The following is a 24,715-nucleotide window of genomic DNA, read 5'->3' on the forward strand; positions in this document are numbered from 1 at the left end:
AAAACCAAAACATAATGCACACAACTAGAACAAAAAAATTAAAGGACTTAACTTTTTAAGATTAAGGTTAAGAACAGCTCTCAGACAGTAGAACAAAAGAACAAAGAAATAGAAAATATGAGAAAATTTTAAAAAATAGAGAATCATCTCAGGCAATCTTATATGCTAACAACAGATGTCATGAAGAGTGAATACAACAGGAAGAAAATTTTGAAAATATACAAGAATATTTGTATAATTGAAAGATACTAATCTGATCATTTAAACAATATGCTGGTGTCCCAGCTTTAAAAAATGATTAATGACACACACGAGGAAACTTCTGTGTTAAATTTCAGAACATTGTGGTTAAAGTGAAGAAACTAAAAACTTCCATAGGAAAAACATATATTTTCAGACATCCAAGGACTGAAAAAAATTATCTGCCATGAATCCTTTTTACTTAAGGACTGGTTGATAAATAAAAGTGATAAACCAACAGAAAGAAAACTCAGACCCAAGAAACAGACTATGATATGAAAAATTGCAAAGAGAAGTCTAGGTATAATAGCTAATTGCCAGTATTTGAGAGCAATCACTGTAGATAGAGTAGATGGTCCTGGAACAAAGTTTGTTAGAAAAAATAACTTATAATAAGCAGGTTTGCAAATTTTGAAAAATATTTTGCTTGGTATTTGATAAACTTTTTGACTCTTTTTGGGGAAAATAAAATTAATCAAATAAAGAATAAGGAAACTGTGAACAGCAGGATACCACTTGGTTCAGTAATGGAAAATTTTTACATAACTAGAAATAGCTGCCTCGTGTAAGAAGGACAGAATAATAACAAAGCAATGAGATAAATAATTGCCATTATGGGTTACATGGGGTGAAGTTTAAGCCTATGAGTAACATTTTTGTTGATTATAGTTTTAAAAATTGTAAAAAAATGCATATATGCATAGCATACATAATTTTAACAACCGTGAAGTATATAGTTGTAGTGGCATTAAGAACATTCATACTATTGTGCAATCATTACCATCAGCCATCTCCAGAATCTTTATATCTTCCAAAGCTAAAACACCATAACCTTTAAAACATAACTCCCCATTAACTCCTTCCCCTCAGGACCTGACCAATACCATTCTACTTTCTGACTCTATAGATTCAAATATGTTAAGTACCGTATATAAGTGAAATCATATGAAGTTTGTATTTTCGTATCTGATTATTTTAGCTAGTGTAATACCTTCAAGCTTAATCTATATTGTAGCATGTGTCAGAATCTCTTTTTGTAAGGCTAAAATTATTATGCCATTGTGTGTATATACCATATTTTCTTAATCTGTTTATCCATTTATGAACACGAGTTGTTTCCATGTTTTGGCTATTATGGATTAATGCTCCTGTGAACATGAATGTACAAATATCTGTTGGAGATCATTCTTTTAACTGTTTTGGGTATATACCAATATATGGAATGGCTAGATAATGTTAATTTTATATTTAATTTTTCTGAGAGAACACCGACTATTTTCCTAAATGGCTGTACCATTTTACATTCATACCAACAATACACAAGAGTTACAATCTTGTCTACATCTTGATAAATAACTTGTTATTTTCTGTTTGTTTTGATAATAGCCATCCTAATGGGTAAGGGTTTGTTTCTCACTGTGGCTTAGATTGCATTAAGGGTTTGCTTCTCACTGTGGCTTAGATTGCATTTACCCAATGATTAGTGATGTGGGCCTCTTTTCATGTGTCTATTATTGGCTATTTGTACATCTTTTTTAGAGAAATATCTACTGAAGTTATTTGCTCAGTTTTTTAAAATGTATTTATTTTTAACTTGACAGAAAATTGTATGTATTTATCATGTAAAATACGAAGCTTTTCAGTATACATACATTGTAGAATGGTTAAATGTAGCTAATTAACATATACATTACCTCATATACTTATCATTTTTGTTGTGGGAGCCTTTCATATCCTCTCTTAACATTTTTCGGGAATACAATGGGTCATCATTAGCTAGTCACCATGCTGTACAATAGTTCTCTTGAACTTCTTTCTCCTATTTAACTGTAATTTTGTATCCTTTGAAAAACGACTCCTCAACCCCACCCCCTCAACTGCCCCAGACTCTAGTAACCACCATTTTACTCTCTACTTCTATATGATCCACGTTTTTAGATTCGAGATGGTGAGATCAAGCAGTATTTGTCTTTCTGTGCTTAGCTTATTTCGCTTAACATGTCTTCCATGTTTATTCATGTTGTTGCAAATGACAGGATTTCCTTTTTATAGCTGAATAATATTTCATTGTGTATGTATACCACATTGTCTTTATACATTTATTTATTGATGGACACTTCAGTTGATTCTATATTTTGACTATTGTGAATAGTGCTGCAATAAACATGGAGTGCAGATATCTTTTTGACATACTGATTTCATTTCCTTTGCATTTATACCCAGTAGTAGAATTGCTGGCATGTATAGTAATTCTATATTTAGTTTCCTGAGTCAGTTTCATACTGTTTTTCGTAATAGCTATATTAATTTACATTCCCATCAACAGTGTATAAGTGTTCCCCTTTCTCCACATCCTCACCAGCATTTGTTATTTTATGTCTTTTTGATGATAGTCATTCTGAAGATGATATTTCATTGTGGTTTTAATTTGAATTTCACTGATGATTAGTGATGTTGAACATTTTTTTATATACTTGTCAGTCATTTGTGTACCTTCACTTGAGAAATGCCTATTCAGATATTTTGCCTATTTTTAAATTGGGTTATTTGTTTTCTTGCTACTGAGTTTTTGACTTCCTAGTATATTTTGGGTATTAGTCTCATGTCAGATGAATACTTTGCAAATATTTTCTTCCATTCAACAGATTGTCTCTTTACTCTGTTGATTGTTTCTTTTCTGTGTAGAGCTTTTTTGTTTGATGTAATCCTATTTGTCTATTTTTCCTATTGTTATCTGTGCTTTTGAAGTCACATCCAAAACATCATTGCTCAGACTAATGTGATGGAGATTTCCCACTGTGTGTTCTTCTGGTAGTTGCATAGTTTGAGTCTCACGTTTAAGTTTTTAATTTATTTTGAGTTGATTTTTGGGTATGATTTCAGATAAGATTCTATTTTCACTATTCTGCATGTGGATATTCAATTCTCTCAGTGTCATTTATTGAAGAGATTACTTTGCCTCTTGTGTTCTTCACACCTTTGGTGAATATCACCTGGCCGTAAATCTGTAAATTTATTTCTGGGCTTTTTATTTTGTTCCTTTTGTCTATGCGTCTGTTGTTATGCCAGTACCATGCTATTTTGGCTACTATAACTTTGTAATAGTAGATGGCGTGATGCCTGTAGCTTTGTTCCTTTGCTTAGGATTGCTTTGGATATTCAGATTCTTTTTTGATCCCATACAAATTTTAGAGTTGCCTTTTCTATTTCTGTAAAAAATGTCACTGGTATTTTGATAGGTATTGCATTAAATCTGTAGAATACTTTGTATAGTATGGATATTTCACCAATATTAATTCTTCCAATGCATGAACATAAGATAGTTTTCCATTTATTTGTGTCTTCAATATTGTAAGTGTTTTGTAGTTTGCATTATAGAAATCTTCCAACTCATTAGTTTATTTGTATTCTGTTATTTTTGTAGTTATTGTAAATGAAATTGTTTTCTTGACTTTCTTTTCAGTTTACTGTTAATGTAGAAAAATACCACTGATTTTTGTGTGTTGATTTTGTATTCTACAACTTTGCTGAATTTGTAAGTTTTAACAGTTTTTTTTTTTTTTAGTGAAGTCTTTGAGGTTTGTTTTTTGCTGTTGTTTTTGTTTTTTGATAAAATCATATCATCTCTAAACAAGGACTATTTGATTTTCTCCTTTCCAAATTAGATACCTTTTATTTATTTATCTTGCTTAATTGTTCTGGCTAGGAATTCCAATACTATGTTGAATAAAAGTGGTGAGAGTGAGCATCTTTATTTGCTTTCAGATTTTAGAGGAAAGGCTTTAAATTTTTCCCCATTGATTATGATCTTATCTGTGGGTTTGCCACATATGACTTTATTGTGTTGAGGCACACTTCTTTTACACCTAATTTATTAAGTTTTTATGATATTGAATTTTGTCAAATGCTTTTTCTGCATCTATAGAGATGATTTTACAATTTTTCTCCTGCTTTCCTTTATTGTGTGTATCACATTAACTGACTTGCATATTTGGACCAACTTTGCACCCAAGGAATAAATTTCACTTGACTGTGGTGTATGATCTTTTTAATTTGCTGTTGAATTATGTTAGCTAGTATTTTGTTTAAAGATTTTTACTTCTGTGTTCGTCAGAGATATTGACATATTGGCCTATAATTTTCTTTTCTTGTAATGTCCTTTTTGGCTTTGGAATCAGGGTAATGCTAGCCTTGTAAAATGAATTTGGCAGTATTCTCTCCTCTTCAATTTTTTGAAGCAGGTGAGAAAGATTTTCATTAACTCTTTTTAAAAAGCTTTGGTAAAATTATTCAGTAAAGCCATCAAATGCTGACCTTTTCTTTGTTGAAAGCTTTGAAAACATAAATTGTATGTGCTTAAGGCATAAAACATGATGTCACAAGATATGTATAGATAGTAAAAAGGTAACTGTCATTAATTAAATTCACATATCCACCATCTTACATGATTACCCATATTTTTGTGTGTGGCAAGAAAATTTAAAATCTACTCATTTAGCATTAATCCCCTATACAGTACAATTTATTATCTATGTTTTCTTGGTGTACATTAGATCTCTAGCATTGTTTATCTAGCTATCTGTTACTTTGCATCCTCTAATGTTGAGTTTTTTGAATTACTGACCCAATCTTACTTATTATTGGTCTGTTCATATTTTCTATTTGTTTATGAAGGGTATTCCATGCAAATAGTAATCAAAAGATATCAGGAGTGGCTATATTTATATCGAAGAAGTCAGACTTTAAGTAAAAAAAGTTACAAAAAACAAAGTAGGTCACTAAATATTCATAAAAGGGTCAATTCACAATCAGAATATAGCAGTTATTAAATATATATGCACCCAATATCATAGCAACTAAATATATAAAGGAAATATTAACAAAACTGGATGTATAAATAGACAGCTAATTAATAATAGTAGGGACTCCAATATCCCTCTTTCCAATGAATAGATCATCCAGATAGAAAATTATTAAGGAAGCAGCAGGCTTGTATAACACTATAGGCCAAATGGACCTAACAGACATATATAACACAATCCATTTAACAGCAGCAGAATATGCATTTCTTCAAGCACACATAGAATATTCTTCAGGATAGATCACATTTTAGGCCACAAAATGAATCTTTAAAAACCTTAAAAAGTTTGAAATTATATCAAGTTTTTTCTGTAAGTACAATGGTTTGAAACTAGAAATCAATAACAGGAGAAAAATTGTAAAATGTACAAATATGTGAAAATTAAACAGCACAGATCTGAAAAAGCAATGGGTCAATGAATAAATCAAGAGTTAAATAAAAATGTCTTGAGATAAATGAAAATGAAAATATAACATATAGAAACATATAGGATACAGCAAGAGCAGTTCTAAGAGGGAAGTTTATATTGGTAGATGACTACTTTAAGAAAGAAGATAAAATTTTAAATAAACAGCTTAACATTACATGTAAAGGAACTAAGAAAAAGAAGCACAAGGTAAGCTCAAATTCAGCAGAAGAAAGAAAATAAGGACCATAGCAGAAATAAGTGAAATAGGCTTAAAAAATAGAAAAGATCAATTAAACAGTTTTTTTAAGAAAAAAAGAAAATTGACAAACATCTTGCTAAACTAAGAAGACTCAAATAAAATTATAAATCAGGGAGGACATGATACAACTGATACAACAGAAATGCAAAGGATCATTCCAGACTACTATGAAAAATTATATGCCAAAAAATTGCACAAGGTAGAAAATATGATTAAGTTTCTGAAGACCTAGAAACTACTAAGATGATTACTTTTATTTTGTCTTTATGTTGTTTTAATTAACTATGCTGACAACTGGCAACTTTGCTCTCTCTTTGTCTCCTAGCTCAGCTGATCTCCTGATAGTGGATTGACCCTTTTATCATCATATAATGCCCACCTTTGTCTCTGGTGAAAACTTTTCTCTTAAAGTCTATTTTGTCTCGCATTAATATAACCTCTCTAGCTCCCTTATTATGATTTTTACTCTATATCTTTTTCTATCCATTTTCTTTCATGCATTCATTTCTTTGACTCTAAAGTGAGTCCCTTACAGTCAGCATATAATTGTGTTGTTTTTAAAATACTGCCTTTTAAATTTAGCGATGTGGTAACTATTATGGGTGTTTTTTATTTTTTGATGTTTGTTTAAACTACTTTCTATTGTCCTTTAATTTTATTCTGATAGACTTGCATTAGCATTTCTTGTACTTCAAATCTATTAGTGAAAATAATCTACATTTCTCCTATATGTTTGAAAGAAAATTTTGCTGATGTACAATTCTTGTTTGGCAGTTTTTGTCTTTCAGCACCTTGCAAATTGTATCCTCTTGCCTTCTGGCCTCCATGGTTTCTGATGAAAAATAATCTAAGGATTCCTTGTCTGTGATAGGTTGCCTTTCTCTTGTTATTTTCAAGATTATCTTTTTGTCTTTTTCTTTCAACAGTGTTATATGAGTGTCTCCCAAAGATTTCTTTTATTCTATTTGAAGTTCATTGAGTTTCTTGGATGTGTGGATTAATAGTTTCCCCAACTTTGGGGCTTTTTATATCATTTTTTTTCAAATATTCTTTGTGCTACTTTCTCTTTTTTCTCTTCTTCTGAGACCAGACAGGTCAAAACAAATAACACAATTCTTTGTGACTAAAGTTCTTTCTGGTTTCTCAGTTAATGTTTACATTAGCTATTATTTGCAAGACTATAACTGAGCTAGGGAGCAGGGGATAGACTTAGGGTACATTAAAATGTCACAAAGCTCAGTTAGTACCCAGACTCAGCCATTTTTCTTGAGTAAGTCTTCCAGTTGCTGCATTCCTCTGCTTAATTTACAGAGTTCCACATTTCTTTATTCTAACAGATTTTGCTACTTTTTAAAATTGCACTTATGGTGAGGTGAAATATTGGAATTTCTAACTACTATTTAAATTGATATCATATACTATGTTTACTTTAAAGAATGATTATTATCACTTTGGTTAAATAGGGAGCCAAGTATTGTTTCCCAGTAACCCATGATTTTATCTTAATAAAGTGTTCATACATACTGATAACTTTTGACATTTCTACTTTTTGAGATTGAATCTTAAATATCTTTTGCACCTTAAAGTGCTTTTGAGAGTTCCCCCAGGATCCCTGGAAAATCACAAAGGGTTTATTCTTTCATATTATAAAAAGAGAGTAACTAATAATAATTAGGTGTATTTTATGTCACTGTTAATGAGTTGCATGGGAAGGGTTGTCATATAGAAGAAATGCTTAGACTTTTCTAAGTTAACTTGGTATGGATAAAATAGTATAAATAAAACTATTCCAAAAAATTCACTGTGTATGGGAAGCCCATAAAGATTTGTTAGTGTTGTCACTATTCATGATATGTTTATATTTCATATATATATATACGTTTTTATTTATTAGAGTAAACAGACTTTCCACAGAATGTGAAAAAATATTTGCAAACTATGCATACTACAAGGGACTACTATCCAGAATCTACTAAGAACTCAAACAAATGAGCAAGAAAAAGCAATATCATCAAAAAGTAGTCAAATGAATAGGCATTTCTCAAAAGAAGATATACAAATGGCCCGCAAACATATGAAAAAATGCTCAACATCACTAATTGTCAGAAAATCCAAATTAAAGGCACAATGATATACCACCTTACCCCAGGCAAAATGGCCATTATTAAAACGTTAAAAATCAATAAATTTGCTGAAAAGGCAATGCTTTTTCATCATACGCTGGTGAAAATACACCACATACACTGCTGGTGGTAATGTAAATTAGTATAACTTCTATAGAAAACAGTATGGATATTTCTTAAAGAACTAAATGTAGATCTACTATTCTATCCAGCAATCCCATTACTGGGTATCTACCCAAATGAAAATAAGTTATTATATCAAAAAGATATCTGCACTTGTATGTTTATCACAGCACATTTTACAATTGCAAAGATATGGAACCAACCTAAGTGTCCATCAACCAATGAGTGGATAAAGAAAATGTGGTGTATATACACCATGGAATACTACTCAGCCATAAAGAAAGAATGAAATAATGCCATTTTCAGGAACTCGAATGAAGCTTGAGGCCATTATTCTAAGTGAAGTAACCAAGGAATGGAAAACCAAATACTGTATGTTCTCACTTATAAGTGGGAGTTAAGCTATGGATATGCAAAGGCAGACAGAGCTGTATAATGGACTTCGAAGACTCTTATAAGGGAGGTTTGGAGGGAGATGAGGGATTAAAAACTACATATTGGGTACAATGTACACTACTTGGGTGACCAGTGCACTAAAATTTCAAACTTCAGCACTATACAATTCATCCATGTAACCAAAAACCACTTGTGCACCAAAAATTATTGAAATAAATACATATTTTTAAAAATATAAAAATAAATAAATATATCCAGAAACTGTAAATGCCTGCTGAAGAACTTATGGGATTAAGTCATATACTATTTTAAAGGTTTTATGAGGATCGATGGAGAAGTCAGGAAAATCATTCACACAGCGAGGAAAGTTGGTGGAGCAGCATTTGCTGACACGCTTGATGAAGAAGTGGAAGAACATATTTAAGGCCATCACAATGTGTTAAATGAAAAATTGAAAGAACTTGTTGAGTCATCTAAAGAGAAAGAAGAAGCTGAAAAAGAAACTGAAGTAGAACCCACAGTGTAGGCATTACCAAATTTTGCCAAAGTGTTTCAAATTGCACAAACCTTAAAAGACAAAATTGTGAAATGCAATCATCAGATGGAATGCAGCATTGAAGTCATCTGTATTTTCACCAAAGGATTACAACCTCTGTAACAATATTATGATAAGTTAAGAAAAAAAGGACAACTTATGATTACAATGTTCTTCCAAAAGATTTTGGCAAGATAACTATTACTATCAAGAACTCCCATCAAAATTATCTCCTCCTGATATCCAACCAACAACGTTGTAGTGGCTCAGTGATCCAGGATCAACCGAAGCAGATGATCCCCCTTCTGATGATACATAGTGGCCTAATGTGACATCACAATGCCCATATCATTAACCTCACTTTATCTCATCACATAGGCATTTTATCATCTCACATTATCACAAGAAGAAGGATGAGTGCAGTAGGATTAGATATTTTGGGAGAGAGAGACCACATTAATATAACTTTTATTAAAGTACATTGTTTTAATTGTTCCATTTTATTATTAATTATTTCTGTTAATATCTTACTGTGGCTAATTTATAAATTAAATTTTATATATATAAAAGAAAAAGCAGTATGTTACAGGCTTTTGTACTATCTGGAGTTTCAGACATCCACTGAAGGTCTTGGAATTTATCCCTCCTAGATAATGGTGGACTACTCTAGTTTTTTGTTTTGATAAACAACTATGCATTAACTATAGCAAACACTCATCATTTCAGATTATAGCCTTGTTAATTGTCTTTGAGCTATTTTGCAACATTTTGTAAATAAAGAGTAACTGATGAATATGCAACATCTGCCTTTTGTGGTGGAGATTTAAATTTCCTCCTCCCTATCCACACCTCCACCTGAGAATAAGCCAATCTTAATATTACTTGTGAAAATTGGACAGGATGATGTTAACTTGCCCAAATTGTCAATTCTTCCCAAATTTTCAATTTTTCCAATTTCTTCAATATCTGGTTACAATCCTCCTAATATAAATATTTTTAATTCTCTCTTCTGCCCTACTCAGGGTCACCAAAAACTAAAATATGACCATTCAAATGCCAACCAAATTTAGGTTGCTTTGCTGCTGGCTTGCTGGCTTTATCCTCTACCTCCACTTCAGGATCTAAAGAAGCTCTTCAAGCTTAAGTCCAAGACTTGTTGTACGCTTCTAAGAAATCACCACGCAAGAAGAATATGCATGTGCCAGAATTCTCCCTGGAGAAGATGTTATGTGGACCACTTCCACTGTGGAAGATTGGTGAAATGCTCAGGTTATGAATGCCCTCATAGTACAGGTAACCAAGACTATGAGCAACATCATCAAGAATATCAATATCCTAACTGGAGAGCTTCAATAAGCTCAATGAGCAATGAGGCATAACTGAAATATTTTCTCCCACCAAGCTCTTGGAATCCACTGGACTAGGAACCTCAGAGTTTATTCCTGGCTTCATTTAATACAAACTGTTATACTAATAGTCTCTTTTAAAAGTTTTAGGCATTCCTGTTTTAAGATGCCTTATCTCTAGAAACATAAGACAATTGAGTGCTCACTTCGGCAGCACGTATACTAAAATTGTAACAATACAGAGATGATTAGTATGGCCCCTGCAAGGATGACATGCAAATTCGTGAAGCATTCCATATTAAAAAAAAAAAAAAAAGACAGTTGAAGTTTGTCACTACTTTTCAACAAATGGCTCAGCAAATCTTGCAGAAATAATGCCAAAAAAGTCCTTGAGAAAATTTCCTAGAGCCTGCTTTCACCCACTGAAGAGGTTTATGCTTATTTCTGAGTGTTTCAGTTAGCAATGGTATCCATTTGTTTTGAACAAGAGGAGAAACTGAAAATGTTACCCTTTGTCTTTGCTCTGTGTTCATGTAAACCTTCAATGTTTGAGAAATTCTCCCACCATTCTGTGTTTTGAAAAATGACTAATGGGGCCGGACGCGGTGGCTCACGCCTGTAATCTCAACACTTTGGGAGGCTGCGGCAGACGGATTGCCTAAGGTCAGGAGTTCAAGACCAGTCTGACCAACATGGTGAAACTCCATCACTACTAAAAATACAAAATTTTGCTGGGTGCAGTGGTGGGCACCTGTAATTCCAGCTACTTGGGAGGCTGAGGCAGGAGAATGGCTTGAACCTGGGAGGCAGAGGTTGCAGTGAGCTCCTCCAACCACTGCACTCAAGCCTGCACAACAGAGTGAGATTCCATCTCAAAAAAAAAAAAAAAAGACTAGTGGAAAGGATCACTCTGCACTCATATTCCGATAAAGACCCATCTCTATCCCTCCTTGATAACTCCTTAGTTTAGTTGCCTGTAAAATCCTCAAGCCCCCTCCCTTTGTTTTCTCTGAGATGTTCCTTATTGTTCTCCACATTGCAAGACTGAATGAAAGCATCCTATCAATTGTCCAGTGTATCTTGTTTTTCACATGCCTATGTAAGTTATTTCCACAGATAAAGCTAATATCGTATATTCCCAATGCATCTTACATTTCTCCTTCATAATAATCACCTTAATTTCATATAGCCGTTCTCTTTTCCTCTAGATTGTAAACTCCATAGTAGCAGAGCTTGTTTGTCATGCTTTACCATCCCCTGGCCCTAGCATCTTGCCCAGCATAGAGATGTTCAATATTTCCTAAGTAAATAAATTAATGGAATGTATGCTATGACTACAAAAAGCTTATACCAAAATTGTTATGTCATTCTGATTATCCAATTTTTTTTCTGAAACATTTGTTTCTGAGTATGTAGGAAGTTGGTTTGGCTCCTCTCTTATGTTCAACTTCTTTGTGGTTACTCCTAAAGTTACATAAAGCTAAAACAAATGGCATTATACATACAGATAAAAGTAACCTATACTTTTTAGTTGTCAAAAGTGTAAGAAAAATGTACATGCTTTGTTGGCTCTCACTTCTATCTGGAGGTAAAATTTTTCTTAATATTTAAAATAACTAAAATAAAACATTTTTAATGCTCTGCATTACTCACTACAAAAAAGTCAATAAATCTCAATTTCAGTAGAGGACATGAAACAAATGGCTTCATAGTCTCTACAAGTATTGTTAAACTTTGTGGCACAATGATTGCTGACCCCGTATATTGGTTTGAGGAGCTAGATTTCCTTACTTTATGCCATTAATAGGGTCAAAAGTGTTACAGTTTAATTTTGGTTTCTGTTTGGGTCTCTCTTTCTGTGCAGATGTTTCTATACATTCAACTTGGCTTGGCCTGAGATACAAAAATAAAAAGTAAAGTACTGGCAATTAAGGTCCATTTGGGACCATATATTATATGAGTACTGCACTCATATTTTTGTAATTTATAAAAAGACTCTTTCAAGTTAATCTTCTTTCTGATTCCTTTTACCACTACTCAATTTGAACTGGCATGAAAGGTTTTATTCTAGTTAAATGAGCAAATAAATAATCAAATGTGGCTGGTACCATATCTCACACCTGTAATCCCAGTACTTTGGGAGGCTGAAGTGGGAGAATCATTTGAGTCCTAGAGTTTGAGACCAGCTAGGCAACATAGAGAGACCATGTCTCTACAAAAGTAAAAAAAATAGCCGGGCATGGTGGTGCATACCTGTGGTCTCATCTATGACAAAGATTGAAGCAGAAGGATCACTTGAGGTGGGAGGTCAGGGCTGCAATGAAATATGATCATGCCACTGTACTCTAGCCAGGACAACAGAGTGGGACACTGTCTCAAAAACAAAAAAGTCAAACGTTTCAAAATTATTCTTGGAAAGAAAAGTGAACCAAACAAATAAACAGGAGCCAGTATGGACCATTACACTCGCCCTCTCCTTTCCTAAAGGAGAGGGCTCATTTGACTAGAATAAAACCTTTCATGCCACTAGAAAACATTATATACAAAATGTTTTGTATACAAATAGATTTGCTGCCTCATTGGATTCAATATGGCATGTTATCATTTTTAAGTACCTAAAATGTCCTACTCCAATAAAAATGTCACATTATATCATACAAATCTGTAGGTTAAAATGGAAAGCCTCACCTCTTTATTCTCATTTTGCTAAATGTCTTAAGTACTTCCTTTTTCATATTTTGAATAAGTGAATACTGAATCATGATAGTAGATTAAAAGTTACTAAAAGTGTAATCTTTTATATTTTTAATAGAAAAGTATTGCTATCTTTCCCTTGCATTAAATTTAATTGTATCATAGAATCAACCTAATATATTGAGATGAAAATATCATTCTTTATCATTAATGTCCATAATTAATGGTTGAGATCACTATGTACCTGTGAATGCAGAAGAAGTGTCAGGCACATGCCTGACACAGATTGGGCACTCAATAACTATACGTTGAAAGAATGGTTACACGTATAAGCAAATGAATAGATAAAAGATGTATCAGACAAAGCATGTTCTTAACTAACTTCTTGACTTCTTTTTGCTTAATGTAGTGATTGTAGTGATTGACTTTAGATTCTAGAAGAGTTACTTTAAAACCAGGAAGAACATACCATCATTCAAGAAGACACATAAGAATACTTGGAATGTTCATGGGAGCAAGTGTAATTTCAGAAATAAGTATTTCATTTGATATTTCATTTAACAATTTAAATAATATTAAAATGAACTTGTTAATGTATATTCCCAAGAAAAATTAAAACATGCATCTACACCAAAACTTTTATACAAATGTTCATAGCAGTATTATAATATCAAGGAAGTCAGAACAATTCAAATATCTATCAACTGATAAATGAATAAACAAGCTGTAGTATATTCATATAATGAAATATTATTCCACCATTAGAAGCAATGAAATAGTCATTCGAGGCCGGGCGCAGTGGCTCACGCCTGTAATCCCAGCACTTTGGGAGGCCGAGGTGGGCGGATCATGAGGTCAGGAGATGGAGACCATCCAGGCTAACAGGGTGAAACCCCATCTCTACTAAAAATACAAAAAAAAAAATTAGCTGGGCGTGGTGGCAGGCGCCTGTAGTCCCAGCTACTCAGGAGGCTGAGGCAGAATGGCGTGAACCCGGGAGGCAGAGCTTGCAGTGAGCCAAGATAACGCCATTGCACTCCAGCCTGGGGGAGAGAGCAAGACTTCTCTCTCAAAAAAACAAGAAATAGTCATTCGAGTAACAATGTGGATAAACCTTGAAAGCATTATGCTAAGAGAACGAAGCTGGTCACAAAAAATAGCATATTATATGGTTACTTTTATATGAAAAGTCCAGAATGGAAAAATTTATCAAGACAGGATGTAGAGTAATGTTCCATCAGGCTGGAAGAGGACTGAGTGGATTGCAACTGCTAATGGTGAAGCAGATACGTTTTTTGGGGTAAATACCCAGGGTTTGTCAGTCTCATGCCAGGAAAATTCAGAACACCAACACACAGGAGGAGTTTAGGAGTGGAGGTTTAATAGGCAAAAGAAAGAGAAAGGAAAACAGCTCTCTCTCTAGTGAGAGAGCGGGGACTTCTGAGAGGAAAGACTGGCTGGTAGCGGATGCGCCAGATTATTTAATAGTCAGGCTTGCAGAGGTGGTGTCTCATTTACATAGGGCTTATAGGATGATTCGATCAGGTATGACGTTTACATAGCGCACGGAAAAGGCAAATCTTATTATGCAAACAAACTTTCCCCCTGTCTGGCACCATCTTGTGTGCTGCTTACTCTACACGTGGCTGACAAAGAGAAGGGAAGATGGAGCCACCATCTTGAACATGATTAGCACAACTGACGGCATGTATGTCTGCAGCTCAATGTTACAGGCTGCTGTTTGTTAGAAAGAAAAATAATTTGGGGCTGCTTTTCATTAAAAGAAAAACCTTACTGATGACTTCTGTATTCTCGCTATCTGCCTAGGTAATTTCTTGTTAACTCCAATATCTTTCCCCCTTCTGGAGTGGTAACCCTAACTGCTGTTAAGGAATGTTGGATGAAGACTCGTTCTGGCTACTTCTTGCTGAAAAAAGGCATTGTGTGGGGAACAGCAGCTAGGGTTCTTCCTGGGGTCTATCTAGGGGTCCTTGGAAGAAAGGTGTGTCCATACGTGGTTCTGTCTGCAGCATCATTTGAAGTTTGATTGCCGTCAGCAACTTCAATGCGTTGTAATACTGGTTTGCCTTCACCAGATGTTGCTGAAATGTTAATATAAAAGTAAGATTCCTTTTAAAATAAGTGGCATTAGATTTGGGTGGTTAGAGTAACTTTAGTGTTAACCTTGGCTAAATCTTTCCTGCAATTATTAATCCCTCTATGACTTCTACAGCTCATGTAAGACATGCTTAAACTTTCTGACTTGTCCTAAAGATCCTTCTTTTTAAACAACCAACTATTCTTTTTAGGACAAGTATTTTCCATTCTTATAACCCTATCATGTCTTTCATCATCCATCTATGACATCCTTAAACTTTCTAACTTGTCCTAAACATCCCTCTTTTTAACAAACAACTATTCTAAGACAAGTATTTACCATACAAGATCCCTTCTTATATAAAATCTCTTCCCTTTATAACCTTCTTTGCATAGCCAGGGTGTGATATATTACCAAACCCCATAAGAAGTTTTAGCAGACTCAGTGATAGTAAAATTTTTATGACTCCTTTTGCTGGTAACTATTATCCCTGCCATAAGGATAATAATTAAGCAAAATACTACACCAATAGAACCTCTGTCCAATATTTCAGTTAGAAGGTGCTACCATGTATAGCTCTACTACAAATAGTAGAGTGAGTACAGCAGTTCCTTCAAGGGTAATGTAGTAGATTATTTCCATCTAAAATTTTACTTGCCAACATATAGAATTTTTCTTTTGAGGGTCTATAAAATTTCTTGGTTTTATTTTTCCAAACAAAGAAAGTTCTGGGTTATGGGCACCATAATCACTTTCATTACCTGGCAGAATTTGCAGGATAATTGCCCAGAACTAACATATTGATCCAGATTTTTACATTACCCATCCCTTTTTGTTTTTTCCAAGGTGCAAGAGATCACCACTTGATTCACAAGAATAAGCAGGGTTAGTCTAAAATGTAGGCAAAAGCTTAAAAAACAACCAATGAGACTAGAATTTAATGACAAATGTATGATAAGCTTTGGAGCAAAATTTCTCTCTCCAGTCCTCATTTTTGGTAAAAACAAATTATGATAGGATTGTGTTGCTGGTAGAATAAAGTTTAGTCTTATACTTGGCCTGATTATTTGCATAAGTGCAGAAAGATTAATTATTTCTACATAGAACTTTTGGATTGGCTTTGATGGAACTCTGTTCCAAAAACAGTATTAGATAAGACCTTTTAAAGTCGAGCCCAGCCATGGGTTTGTATCCTGAAATACCTGTGAGTTTATTGATCTTTTTTTCTTCAGGTCCCAAGATAAACTGGGAGCTCCTGGACCTGTTAGAAAGTGAAATTCTTTATTTACTGACCACAGGTCAGCAACCCTGTATGGGGACTGTGTAGACAAGTTTGAGGCCAGTGATTTCCAAGGGGCTTTTATTGGCTCTGCACATCAAATTTGATTCCTTAAAGGGAAACACACCTTTCCAGTCAAAACCTTGGTAAAATAACCAGTTTTTTGCTAATAGTGTCCTGTTGCAAAAGAAAAATGGATTCTTTTTGCATTGATGCAAACAAGAATATTGCCATAAGTTGAGAATACTCACAGATAGTTTCCAAATTTCAGAGAAACCAGGCAGAAACAAACATGCTCCAAATTTTGTTCACAGGAGTGTAACTCACTCAATTATTAAGGATCATAAATAGGAAATGAGGAAATTACAATAGAGCAGTTGGAGATCCTGTTGCCAACACCCCATCAGGTGGTCAGACGCTGGGGTTAGTCTACAAGTCTTTGAATAACACCAGGGAATAGCCCCAGCCAGAAATCCTCAGTTTCTTCAGAACCTCTTCCAGCCCCACATGATGGCTACATCCTCCATGAAAGGAAGCTGGTTCAAACATGGCCAACATGCCCAGCAACCCAACCCATGGGCACTGAAGGATTCTCCATGTTCTCCCCAGTAATTCTCTCATCTGAGCCTTTAAAAATGGCAGCCAGGCTCACTGTGTTTTCAACTGGCTGACAGATGCCTGTTGTTGATTTGATCTGGTTCTAAAATGGAGGCCAAGAGCCTTGAAACGAAAGGACAGAGTTGGAGTCTGCTCCTCTACTGACCGTTTTGGTGAATGTTGTACCTTGGTATCCTGGAGGAGCCTCCAATATGAAACAGCCACATTGTCTGGGGTAAATACTCAGGGTTTGTTGTTTCACACCAGGAAAATTTAGGACACAAACAGACCCAAGGAGTTTAGGAATGGAAGTTTAATAGGCAAAATAAAGAGAAGGAAAGAGAAACAAAAAGAGCTCTCTCTCTAGTGATAGAGGGGAGACTTTTGAGAGGAAAGACTGGCCAGCAGCAGATGTACCAGATTTTCTAGGCAGGCTTGAGGAGGCAGTGTCTGATTTACACAGGGCTCACAGATTGATTTGATCAGGTATGACATTTACATGATGGGCTGGGAAGGCTGGCTGCCCCACCCTAATCTTATTATGCAAATAAACTTTCCTCTTGGCTGGTGCCATCTTGTCTGCTCCTTACTGTATACCTGGCTGACAAAGAGAATGGAAGATGAAGCTGCCGTCTTGAACATGATTGGCACAACTGCCAGCATCTATGTCTGCATCTCGATTTTACAGGCTGCTCTTTGTTGGAAAGGAAAATAATTTGAAGCTGCTTTTCATTAAAAGGAAAACCTTACTGAGGACTTTTGTACCCACACTATCTGCCTAAGTAATTTCTTCATAACTCCTGTGTTAATGGGATAATGGAAATGTTTTAATGTTAGATTGTGTTGATGTTTGCACAACCCTGTGAATATACTAAAAAACATCAGATTATACACTTAAAAATGAATATATTGTATAATATGTGAATTATGTATCAGTAAACTGTTAAACATTTAAAAATAGATACAAGATTTTTATGTTTACTGGAAGGTGGTTTTTTTTGTTTTTGTTTTTGCAAAACACTAGGGAAATTATATGCTATATTAAAAAACAAAGAAAGTTAGCTGACACTTCAGAGTACTACATTTAAAATGAATATATATTTGACAAAATGACTCAAATTCTTATTGTCACTTCTTATTTTTCCCATTCCACTGTGAACTCAGATGGAATAGAAAAAAATATTACACTGAACAATTTGGGCTTTTTGTAATACTTACTAATTTTTTTCATTTCATAAATTACTTTGACTCTGAAATACTTCACTTCTTGATATTTATAAATATTTGTAAAATTTTAAATGTAAACATTGTAGAATTTCAAAAATAATCTTCCCAGTATAATACAATATCAATCAGAGGGGAATACATCACACAGTCAGCTGATGATAGAGAACTGCAAAATTAGCACATAAACATGAATTGAAATATGTTTTATCCTTTCAAAGCATATTCCAATAATATATTCAGTCAAATGTTAATATCAGTGTATAGAAATAGAGCTAATGTCTACCTCTGAGAACAGTATTCAGAATATAATTCAAAAATATTTATTGAAAAAATTTGTTGAGTACTTACTGGGAACTGCACACTGGTCTTGGTACTGATTAGAAAGAAAAATAAGACCTTTAAGTTTCTGCCTTACCAATATAACTGAGATCATTTTAAACATGTGATTTAAGAAGCTATGGAAAGGACTTTACTCCAATAGATGAAGAAATATTATTAGTAGTACTGAGAGTAAACTAGAATATAAATAAAGAATGCTATACTCTAATTAATCATATCATCACATCTCTTAAAGATGTTTGATAACAGAAGGGTGTTAAGGTTTAGGCAAGGGAAACTGAAAAACATATATTAGATTTTAATCATAACTTTTTAAATGAAATGACCCTTTATCTCTACAATTCTAAAGTTTAGGGAGACTCATTCTATTGTGGCTCAGATTAGTAATAACAATATTCAAAATGTGGATAAATTGCCTCCCAAGGGTAATACGCTTTGCTCTGATCTTATAATCATTAATTTGTCTTTTGATTACTAACTCAGTTGCCTGCTTAACCCTGGTTCTGAGATTTTTGTGTCCTTAATATGGTAATCTGATTACTGAAAAAAATTTTCACAAATGTAAATTAGTAAATCAACATTCTGTTATATACATTGATTTGTATAAGTTCAGTTAATGTCAATCATCATTTCCATTTTCATCATCCTTGAAACAAAAACAGCTTTTAGTAGACTGATAAAGTAAACTTTCTAGTTCTGCAAACAACAAATTTAGGTGATTGGAATGCCAACAAAAGACTGCTCACATGAGAAAGTTCCGGTTAAGCATGTAGTTTCCTTCACAGACTTCTATTTTATTTTTTAATTTAACTTTGGAGATGTCTAAAAAATACCAACACAACTGGTTAAAATTTGAATAGCTAGTCAAATCACATATTTGAAAATGTAGGTCTGTAAGCATTGTACATTTTTACATATGGGGTAAGTAAAAATGAGTAGTACACAAATAGATCTTGATAGAGAGATGGGAGGAAGTAAATGTCCAAAAAGAAGTGTCAACATGTCTATGTCCCATTTCTGATTGGAACATATTAAGCTAGTAATTTCAGAGCTAGCAGTCCAACTCCAATGTGAAGGTTTAAGTGATTCAGTATAAGAACAATACTACATAAAATATCACCAGCCTAAGATAAAAACAAAATAAGATGTGACAAATTTTGAGGTGTGATTTGTTTTACTTTGGCCTGCATTGGATGGGAGGTTGGACCACATGATTTCAAAGGGTACTTTCACTTCTGTAAGTATGCTATATTTCAAATAGGATGCACAAGAGATAGCCTATAATTGCCTTTTTCTGACATTAATAACTTAGTAAGGTAAATGACTTGAATTTAACTTCATTCCTTCTTCTTGTTCATTTTCTGAAGAAAGTTAAGGTTATAATAAGTAAAGAGCCTAAATGCACAGCAACAGGAAAGAGCAACTGTGAGTAATTGATTCCTAAGATCAAGATTTGAAATACTTAATTTTATATATCAACTTGACTGGGCCATGGAATGCCCAGATGTTTGTCAAACATTATTCTGAGTGTGCTTGTGAAAAGGTTTCTGGATGTCACTAAAATTTTAATTGGTAGACTGAGTGAAGCAGATAGCCCTCTCTAATGGATGCAAGTCTCATCCTCATCCAATCACTCAAGGACCTAAATAGAACAAGAAGGTCAAGTAAAAGGAAACTCCCCTTGCCTGACTGCCTGAGATGGCACATTGATATTTCCTCACATTTGGACTCAAACTAAAAAATCAGCTCTTCTAATAACCCAACATATTCTGTGAATATTACTCATTTCCAAAATCCATAATTGGAATACACATGCTTAGCATGTGGCAGAGTTCCCACATTTCTTCTTTAATCTGATTTGTGAAGGCACTTATGGCGGTAAAGGCAAGTGGAAGCCAATATTATTAGCTCTATCTAGTAAAACATTAAACCCCATGGAATATCACATTCCTGGAGAGATTGTGAGATTGGTGCCACCATGGGGGACTTGAATAATGCAGGTGCCATGATTCCCATTACATCCCTATTCAACTCTTCTATTTGGCTTGTGCAGAACACAGATGGATCTTGGAGAAGGACAGTGGATTACAGTAAGTTTAACGAGATGGTAAGTCCAATTGTAGTTGTTGTGCCCATGTGGTTTTGTTGCTTGAGCAAATTAACACATCCTCTGATATTTGGTATGTAGCTACTGATCTGAAAAATGCTTTCTTCTTGATACCTGTTAGTAAAGACCACCAAAGTGTTTTGCTTTCACCTGGCACAGCCAGCAGTACATCTTCACTGTCCTACTTCAAAAATATATCAACTCTCCATCCTTTGCCATTATTACCTTGCAGGGATATTTTTCACCTTTCTCTTCCATAAGATATTACATCAACTCACTTGTTACATTGATGACATTATGCCGATTGGACGTGGTAAGCAAGAAGCAGTAACTACTTTAGACTTATTGGTGAGACATTTGCATGACAGAAGGTAAAAAAATATATCCAACTAAAATTTAGGGTCCATCTATGTCCATGAAGTTTCTAGGGGTCCAGTGGTGTGGGGCATGTTCAGATATCCCTTCAAAGGTGAAGGAAAAAGTTGTTTCATCTAGTTCCTACTATACCAATAAAAGGGGCGCAATGCCTAGTGGGCCTCTCATACTATTCATTTGGGTGTGTTAATCTGGCCTTTCTGCCAAGTGGCACGAAGAATTCTTAATTGTGTGGGGCCCAGAATAGGAGAAGGCTCTGAAACAGGTTCAGGCTGCTGTGCGAGCTGCTCTGCCACTTCCATATGACCCAGCAGATCCAATGGTGCTTGAGGTGTCAGTGGGAGATAGGGATGCTGTTTGAAGCCTTGGGCAGGCCACCATAAGTGAATCACAACAGAGGCCTTTAAGATTTCAGAGTAAGGCCCTGCCGTAATCCATAGGTAACTACTCTCCTTTTCAGAGACAGCATTTGGCCTGCTATTGGGCCTTAGTAGAAACGAGCACCAAGTTACCATGTTCTGAGATGTCCATCATAAACTGTGTGTTGTCTGACTCACCAAGCCATAAAGTTGGGTATGCACAATGCCACTTAATCATCAAATGGAAGTGGTATGTATGTGATCAAACTAAAGTAGGTTCTGAGGGCAAGAGTAAGTTATATGAAGAAGTTGCCCATGGTCAAGTGTTTAAAACCTTTGAAAAAAACGTGATTGAAAAATTAGTGACAGGAAAATTTGGGAAAGAAACATGTGGATAGACATCTCTGAATGGGCAAAAAAAAAAAAAAAAAGTGAAAATATTTGTGTCCTATGTAAATGCTAACCGAACAGCTACCACAGCAGAAAATAATTTTAATAATCAAGTACATAGGACAATCCATTCTGTGGATATTAACCCCTTTCCCTAGCCACCACTGTTATGGCTTCTGGCAGTGCTGAATGCACAATCTGCCAGTAGCAGAGAACAATACTGAATAATCTATATAGCTCCCTTCCACAAAGTGATCAGCCAACTACCTGGTGGCAGGTTGATTATATTGCATTCCTCTTATCATGGAAATGATAATGTTTTGTTTTTATTGTAATAGACACTCTGGATACAGATTTGCCTTCTGTTCACACAATACTTCTGCCAAAACTGTCATCCACAGACTTACAGAATGCCTTATCCACTATGATAGTATTTCACGTAGAATTTCTCATCAAGGAACTCACTTCACAGTAAATAAAATGCAGAAATGGGCCCATGATCATGGAATTTATCAATCTTACCATACTTCCTACAATTCTAAAGGAGCTGGTTTGACAACTTGGTCTTTTGAAGACTCACAGAACCAGTTCAGTGTGAATACTTTACAAGGCATAAGAAAAATTCTCCCGAAGGCTGTATGTGTTATACATCAGAGTCCAATATATTCTGTTTCTCTCATACCCAAGATTGATGGATCCGGAAATCAAAAGGTGGGAATGAGAGTGTCACCACTCACTACTCTCCCTAGTGATCTACTGGCAATTTATTTTTTATTTTATTTTATTTTTTTTTTGCTTCATATAGCTGAAATGGTATGCTCTGTTGGCTAGATGTCTTTGTTCCAAAATGATGAATATTTTCACACAACAATGATTTCATTGAAAAGTAAGACTGCTTCTAGGTCACCTTGAGCTCCTTGTGCCTCTGAATCAACAGGAAAAGGAGGAAATTGCTATACTGACTGTGGTAACTAATGCCATCTACCAAGGGGAAATGGAGTATTACTCCACAATGGAAGTAAACATGTCTAGAATACAGGCAATAATTCCTTTAGGTTATTTCTTAGTATTATCATGCCCTGCAGTTAAACTCAATGGAAAGCTAGAGCAACCTGATGTAGGCAGGACTACTAATGGCTCAGACCCTTCAGAAATGAAAGTTTGGGTCACTCCACTGGTTAAAAATCACTGCTTACTGAGATGCATGCTGAAGGCAAAGGGAATGCAGAATGGGTAGTGGATGAGGGTTTTTATAAATACCAGCTATGACCACATGACCAGCTATAGAAATGAGGACCATAATTGTCAAGCGTATTTCCTCTTTATTTTGTTATATGTTTGTGCATGTATGTATCAAGCAACTATCTTTGTATTCTTATCTTATACTTCCTTACCATGTAACATAAGATGTATTGACTTTAAATTATTTAAGTATTGTTAATTTTAAATTATATTGTTTAAGTTATGGGGTATCAAGAACAGGAGAAAACATTACTCAAAGTAAACATCACTCAAAAACTACCTCTTCTGGGGAAGAGGTTAGTTGCATTTTCACTTGTATGCAGTATAGTTGTATTATATTAGGCAGAATTATAACCTTGTTATTATCTTTATTTAGAAATTGCATATGGTTTAAGGAGATATATACAGGTGTCAAATTGACAAGGGGTCAACTTGGGATGGCTGATTTGAGGTGTCAACTTGACTGGATCACAGAGTGTCCAGATATTTGGTCAAACGTTATTCTGAGTGTGGCTGTCAGGGTGTTCTGGATGAGACTGACATTTGAATAGGTAGCCTGAGTAAAACAGAATGCCTTCCCTAGTATTGAGGGGCCTCATTCAGTCAGTTGAAGACCTAAATACAAAAAGACTGAGCAAGAGAAACTCTTCACCTATGACTGCTTGAGCTAGGAATTAGTCTTCTCCTGCTTTCTGATTAGAATTGAAAATCAGCTCTTGGGTTTCAAGCCTACCAGATTTTGAACCAGAACTTGCACCACTGGCTCTCCTAGCTATCAGAATTTTGGACTCAGATTGGAAGTTATTCCACTGTCTCTCATTGTTTTTAGGCCTTTGTGCTCAGACTGGAACTACATCATTGGCTCTCCTCATCTTCAGCTTTCTGACTGTTGATCTTGGAACTTCCCTGCTTCCATTATTTAATAAGCCAATTTCTTATAATAAATATATTTTTCTCTCTAAATATACAACCAATTGGTTCTGTTTCTCTGGAGAAGCCTGACTAGTAAAGCATATTATGAGGTGATTGGAAAATTTAGTTGCATGAAAGCAGAGGCTCTGTAACTTTCCCTCAATATTAATAGAATAATGAACAAATCAAAATTTCTTTTTCAGGAACAATTTTAGCAGTATATTTGAATGAAATTTTTTGAGAGCATTGTGCATCATGTATTTAGTTGTCAAACAAATCTTCATATAATTACTGTCCTTCATCGCTTATTTGTACTTGTTCTCTCACAAAAGGTGTTATAGACCTATATATATTCCCTAAACATAGGAAACTAGTTGACTTTTAGCCTAATAAAAATACATGGTTGAATCCTACTTGGGTTGTATATTTTAATACATTTCATCTTCTTAATTATCACTAGGTGCTATGCATTTGATTTACCTATTTAATTTTTTATTGTGGTAAAATATACATATTGTAAAATATACCATCATAACCATTTTTCTGTGTACAGTTTTATGACATTAAGTACATTCACATTTTTTTACAACTGTACCCACCATCCATCTCCAGAACGTTTTTATCTTTCACAACTGAACCTCCGTAACTACTATTAAACACCCCATTCCTCCTCCCTCTATCCCATAGAACTGTGGTTTTCCTAAGTGATGAAGATGCAAAGACATTAGAATGATATCATGGACTTTGGGGACTTGGGGAAAGTGTGGGAGGGGGGTGAGGGATAAAAGACTTCAAATTGGGTAC

The 24,715-nt window shown here is 34.6% G+C and overlaps 1 non-coding gene across 1 annotated transcript; it reads left to right on the top strand.

Annotated features, from left to right (window-relative positions):
- The first annotated feature begins 10,490 nt into the window (after positions 1 to 10,490).
- Positions 10,491 to 10,595, top strand: LOC129476518 (U6 spliceosomal RNA). Its single transcript, XR_008654959.1, has one exon. It is a non-coding gene; the product is annotated as a U6 spliceosomal RNA (small nuclear RNA).
- The last annotated feature ends 14,120 nt before the right edge of the window (positions 10,596 to 24,715 follow it).

This window comes from Symphalangus syndactylus, chromosome X (genome assembly GCF_028878055.3).
Source record: "Symphalangus syndactylus isolate Jambi chromosome X, NHGRI_mSymSyn1-v2.1_pri, whole genome shotgun sequence".
Classification (NCBI taxonomy): domain Eukaryota; kingdom Metazoa; phylum Chordata; class Mammalia; order Primates; family Hylobatidae; genus Symphalangus; species Symphalangus syndactylus.